This window comes from Durio zibethinus, chromosome 23, assembly GCF_047325235.1.
Source record: "Durio zibethinus cultivar Kanyao isolate XHJ-2024 chromosome 23, ASM4732523v1, whole genome shotgun sequence".
NCBI lineage: Eukaryota > Viridiplantae > Streptophyta > Magnoliopsida > Malvales > Malvaceae > Durio > Durio zibethinus.
In genome coordinates this window covers 14,826,779-14,832,666 of record NC_143184.1, presented here as the reverse complement: position 1 = coordinate 14,832,666, position 5,888 = coordinate 14,826,779, and the positions used below count along the sequence as shown (strand labels likewise).

Below are 5,888 nucleotides of genomic sequence, written 5' to 3'. Positions count from 1 at the left end.
TGCCCGTCCGCTCATTTCGTGAGTTGACTTAGGCATACAAAGTTCATTCCCAGTCTAAGATCAAACTAGATCGAGGGTTCCGGTAGCAGGACCTATAGCGGGATCGATAGCATGCAGAGGGGGACCGAGCTGATCCCCGGCTCACACATTCTACCTCTTTGGTCGACCGAGCACCTGAACGTTCATTTCGTGGGTTGACTTAGGCATACGGAGTTCATCCCTAGACTAAGCAAGTCTCGTTCATTCCCAGTATAAGATCAGATCGGACCAAGCATTACGGCAACAGGATCGATAGCACGCAGGGAGGATCGGGCCGGTCCCCGACTTACGTATTCTACCTGTCTGGTTGGTTGAGCACCTGCACGCTCGTTTCGTGGGTTGGCTTAGGCATCCAGAGTTCATTCCATGTCTAAGCCCCAGTCGGATCGAGGGTTGTGGCAGCGGGACCGGCAACGGGATCGACAGCATGCAGAGGGGGATCGGGCTGATCCCCGACTTGTGCATTATGCCTTTTTTTCTGTCTCAGCACCAGCACGCTCGTTTCGTGGGTTGGCATAGGCATACGGAGTTCATTCCTAGTCTAAGATCGGACCCACAACGGGATCGATAGCAACACGCAGAGGGGGACCGGGTCAATCCTTGGCTTACGCATCCTGTCTCTCTGCCCGGCTGAGCGCCCACACGCTCGTTTCGTGGGTTGACTTAGGCCTGCGGAGTTCATTCCCCGTCTAAGCCCCAACTGGATTGAGGGACCCGCAGCGGGATCGCTAGCACGTAGAGGGGGGTCGGGCCGATCCTTGGCTTGCGCATTCTGGCTCTCCGATCGGCTGAACGCCCGCACGCTCGTTTCATTGGTTGACTTAGGCATACGTAGTGCATTCTCGGTCTCGACCAACCAAGGGCCAGAGGCTATCGAGAACCTATCCCTTATATTGGCCCCCTATCCCTCATCAAACCTCGAGAACTCACACCCCCTTTAAGAGCATTTGAGATTTTATAAGTTTGCTGCTTGTAGCCATTAAAGTATCTGAAATGGGGACACTTTTTTCAAACGGTCACAAAATCTTCTCCATTTCGAGTTTTTAGCTGAATTTTTTTGTGCATGCCAACAAAAATACAAGGATCATGTCTACCAAATTTGGGGCCAAAACTCCTAAAAAAATTTTAAAAAATCTCGAACCGTAAAAAGTTTCAAAAATCATAAAAAATAGAAAACAGGTCGTCTTGCCACGAAACTTCACATGAAGGCTTAGGGGAACATTGTATGAATTTACAAACCATAAAAATGGCATTGGCACGGCAGAAATATGAAGATGTTCCTGAATCGACCTATCACCCGATCGATCCACGGCTTGCGCATCCCGCCTCTCTGGCAGGCGTAGTGCTCATCCGTTCGTTTCGTGGGTTGAGTTAGGCATACGAAGTTCATTCCCGATCTAAGATCGGATCGGATCAAGGGTTGCAGCTGCAAGACCCACAGCGGGATTGGCAACACGTAGAGGGGGACCGGGTCGATCCCCAGCTTGCACATTCTGTCTCTCTGGCCGGTTGAGCGCCCGTACGCTCATTTCGTGGGTTGACTTAGGCATACGAAGTTCATCCCCAGTCTAAGCAAGTCTCATTCATTCCAGGTCTAAGATCAAACCAGACCAAAGGTTGCGACAGCAGGACCAGTAACAGGATCGACAGCATGCAGGGGGGACCAGGCTGATCCCTGACTTGAACAATCTGCCTCTCCGATCGGTTGAGCACCCGCACGCTCGTTTCATGGGTTGACTTAGGCATACGGAGTTCATTCCATGTCTAAGCCCCAGCCAGACCGAGGGTTGTGGTAGCGGGATCAACAGCACGTAGAGGGGGACTGGGTTGATCCCCGGCTTACACATTATGCCTCTCCGACCGGCTCAGCACCTGCACACTTGTTTCGTGGGCTGACTTAGGCATATGGAGTTCATTCTTAGTCTAAGCATACGGAGTTCATTCCCAGTCTAGGATCAGACCGACAGTGGGATCCTCAGCAGCATGCAGAAGAGGACCGGGCCGATCCTTGGCTTGCGCATCCTGCCTTTTCGATCGGTTAAGCGCCTACACACTCGTTTAATCGGTTTACTTAGGCATACGGAGTTCATTCTCGATCTAAGCCCCAAACGGACTGAGGGACTCATAGCAGGATCAGCCGCACGTAGAGGCGGGCTGGGCCAATCCTCAGCTTGAGCATTCTGGCTCTCCGATCGGCGGAGCGCCCGCTCGTTCGTTTTATGGGTTGACTTAGGCATACGTAGTGCATTCTCGGTCTCGACCAACCAAGGGCCAGAGGCTATCGAGAACCTATCCCTTATATTGGCCCCCTATCCCTCATCAAACCTCGAGAACTCACACCTCCTTAAAGAGCATTTGAGATTTTATAGCTTTGCTACTAGTAGCCATTAAGATGTCTGAAATAGGGACACTTTTTTCAAACAGTCACAAAATCTTCTCCACTTTGAGTTTTTAGTTGAATTTTTTTGTGCATGCCAACAAAAATACAAGGATCGTGTCTACCAAATTTGGGGCCAAAACTCCTTTTAAAAAAATTTTAAAAAACCCAAACCTCAAAAAGTTTCAAAAATAATGAAAAATAGAAAACGGGTCGTCTTGCCACGAAACTTCACATGAAGGCTTAGGGGACCATTGTATGAATTTACAAGCCATAAAAATGGCATTGGCAAGGCAGAAATATGGAGATGTGCCTGAACCCACCTATCACCCGATCGATCCACGGCTTATGCATCTCGCCTCTCTGGCCGACGTAGTGCCCATCCGCTCGTTTTGTGGGTTGACTTAGGCATATGGAGTTCATTCCCAGTCTAAGATCGAACTGGATAGAGGGTTGCGGTAGTAGGACCCGTAGTGGGATCGACAGCACGTAAAGGTGGACCGGGTCGATCCTCGGCTTGCACATTATGCCTCTCTGGCTGACTGAGTGCCCGCACGCTCGTTTCGTGGGTTGACTTAGGCATACGGAGTTCATCCCCAATCTAAGCAAGTCTCGTTCATTCCAAATCTAAGATTGGACCGGACCGAGGGTTGCAGCAATAGGACCAGCAGTAGGTCGATAGCACGTAGAGGGGACCGGGTCGATCCCCAACTTGCGCATTCTACCTCTCCGGTCGGTTGAACTTCCTCACGTTCATTTCATGGGTTGGCATAGGCATACGGAGTTCATTCCATGTCTAAGCGCCAGTCAGATCGAGGGTTGTGGCAGCGGGATCGGCAGCGGGATCGACAGCACGCAAAAGGGGATCGGACCGATCCCTAGCTTACGCATTATGCCTCTCAGATCGACTCAGTGTCCGTACGCTCATTTAGTGGCTTGACTTAGGCATACGGAGTTCATTCCCAGTCTAAGCATACGAAGTTCATTCCTAGTCTAAGATCGAACCGACAGCGAGATCGGTAGCAACACGCAGAGGGGGATCGAGCCAATCCTCGGCTTACACATCCTGCCTCTCCGGCCAGCTGAGCACCCGTTTTGTGGGTTGATTTAGGCATGCGAAGTTCATTCTCGGTCTAAGCCCTAACTGGATCGAGGGACCTGCAGTGAGATCGATAGCACGCAGAGGGGGTCGGGTCGATCCTTGGCTTGTGTATTCTGGCTCTCTCGTCGGCTGAGCACCCGTACGCTCGTTTCATGGGTTGACTTAGGCATACGTAGTGTATTCTCAGTCTCAACCAACCAAAGGCTAGAGGCTATCGATGGCATTTGGGGCAACAATCGAGGGGGACCAGCAGCGGGATCATTGGTCAGCTCGCGCATCCTGCCCCCAGTGGTTGGTTTAGTGCCCGCACATTCGTTTTGGTGCTCGATTGGGGTGAGCGTAGTTCATTCTCGATCGGGACCGAGGGATGGGGGCCTCGGGTCACGCCCAACCCCGGAGGGAGGGGCGTGAAAGGAAAGAAGGTCGACGGGAGGAGGGACGAATCGAAACGACAAAGGGCTGAATCTCAGTGGATCTTGGCAATATGGCCACTCTACCACTTACAATACCCCGTCGCGTATTTAAGTCATCTGTAAAAGATTTTACCCATCGCTCGATGGGAATTAAGCTCCAAGAAAACTCATGCGACTCATTTGCCGCAGGGGCTGCACCTATGACACGTGCCCTTGGGGGCCATGGGCCCATACTGCGGGTCGACAATCGGGCGTCGGGTGCATGCATCGCTTTTAGCCTGGATTTTAACTTAGAGGCATTCAGTCATAATCCAGCGCACGGTAGCTTCACGCCATTGGCTTTTCAACTAAGCGCGATGACCAATTGTGCGAATCAATGGTTCCTCTCATACTAGGTTGAATTACTATTGCGACGCCGCCATCAGTAGGGTAAAACTAACCTATCTCATGACAGTCTAAACGTAGCTCACATTCCTTATTGGTGGGTGAACAATCCAAAACTTGGTGAATTCTGCTTCACAATGATAGGAAGAGCCAACATCGAAGGATCAAAAAGTAATGTCGCTATGAACGCTTGGCTGCCACAAGCCAGTTATCCCTGTGGTAACTTTTCTGACACCTCTAGCTTCAAATCCCGAAGGTCTAAAGGATCAATAGGCCACACTTTCATGGTTTGTATTCGTATTGGAAATCAGAATCAAATGAGCTTTTACCCTTTTATTCCACACGAGATTTCTGTTCTCATTGAGCTCATCTTAGGACACCTGCGTTATCTTTTAACAGATGTGCCACCCCAGCCAAACTCCCCACTTGACAATGTCTTCTGCTTGGATCGACCGGTTGAGGCTGGCCTTGGGTCCAAAAGAAGGGTTGTGCCCCACCTCTAATTCATGGAATAAGTAAAATAATGTTAAAAGTAGTGGTATTTCAATTTCGCCCGGGGGCTCCCACTTATCCTACACCTCTCAAGTCATTTCACAAAGTCAAACTAGAGTCAAGCTCAACAGGGTCTTCTTTCCCCGTTGATTCTACCAAACCCGTTCCCTTGGCTGTAGTTTCACTGGATAGTAGACAGGGACAGTGGGAATCTCATTAATCCATTCATGCGCATCACTAATTAGATGACGAGGCATTTCGCTACCTTAAGAGAGTCATAGTTACTCCCGTCGTTTACCCGCGCTTGGTTGAATTTCTTCACCATCGTAATGCTTTGTTTTAATTAAATAGTCAGATTCCCCTTGTCCATACTAGTTCTAAGTCGATTGCTCGTCGCCCGGGGAAGGCCCCCGAGGGAACCGCTCCCAGTCCGTCCCCCGACCGACACACGATGACCGCTCTCATCACTGGAATAGCTCGAGCAGTGCACCGATAGCCAACGGGTTTGAGACTGGGACCCCCGTGCCCTGCCCTCAGAGCCAATCCTTTTTCTCGAGGTTACAGATCCATTTTATCGACTTTCCTTGCCTACATTATTCCATCGACTAGAGGCTGTTCACCTTGGAGACCTGATAAGGTTATGAGTACGATCGGGTGCAGACGACATTCGGTCTTCCAGATTTTCAAGGGCCTCCGAGGGTGCACCGAACACCACATGACGTGCGGTGCTCTTCCGACCGCTGGACCTTACCTCCGATTGAGCCGTTTCCAGGATGGGTGGGCCGTTAAACAGAAAAGATAACTCTTCTCGAGGCCTCCACCGATGTCTTCGGACTCCCTAATGTTGTCATCAACCGTCGCATCTCGGTTCAAAAATTTTAACCAGATTCCCTTTCAAAGCTCGCGTGAGACGCGCTGTCGGATGGGCTTCCCCCGTCTCTTAGGATCGACTAACCCATGTGCAAGTGCCATTCACATGGAACCTTTCCCCTCTTCGACCTTCAAAGTTCTCATTTGAATATTTGCTACTACCACTAAGATCTGCACCGACGGTAGCTTTGTCCGGGCTCTCACCTCGGGT

At 50.6% G+C, this 5,888-nt stretch overlaps 1 non-coding gene across 1 annotated transcript in view; it reads right to left on the bottom strand.

Moving 5' to 3' along the window:
- Positions 1-3,956: 3,956 nt before the first annotated feature.
- Positions 3,957-5,888, bottom strand: part of LOC149512289 (25S ribosomal RNA) — a 3,333-nt gene continuing 1,401 nt past the window's right edge. Inside the window, exon 1 of the ribosomal RNA XR_016332973.1 lies at positions 3,957-5,888. This exon is cut by the window's right edge and continues 1,401 nt beyond it. This is a non-coding gene — a ribosomal RNA (25S ribosomal RNA).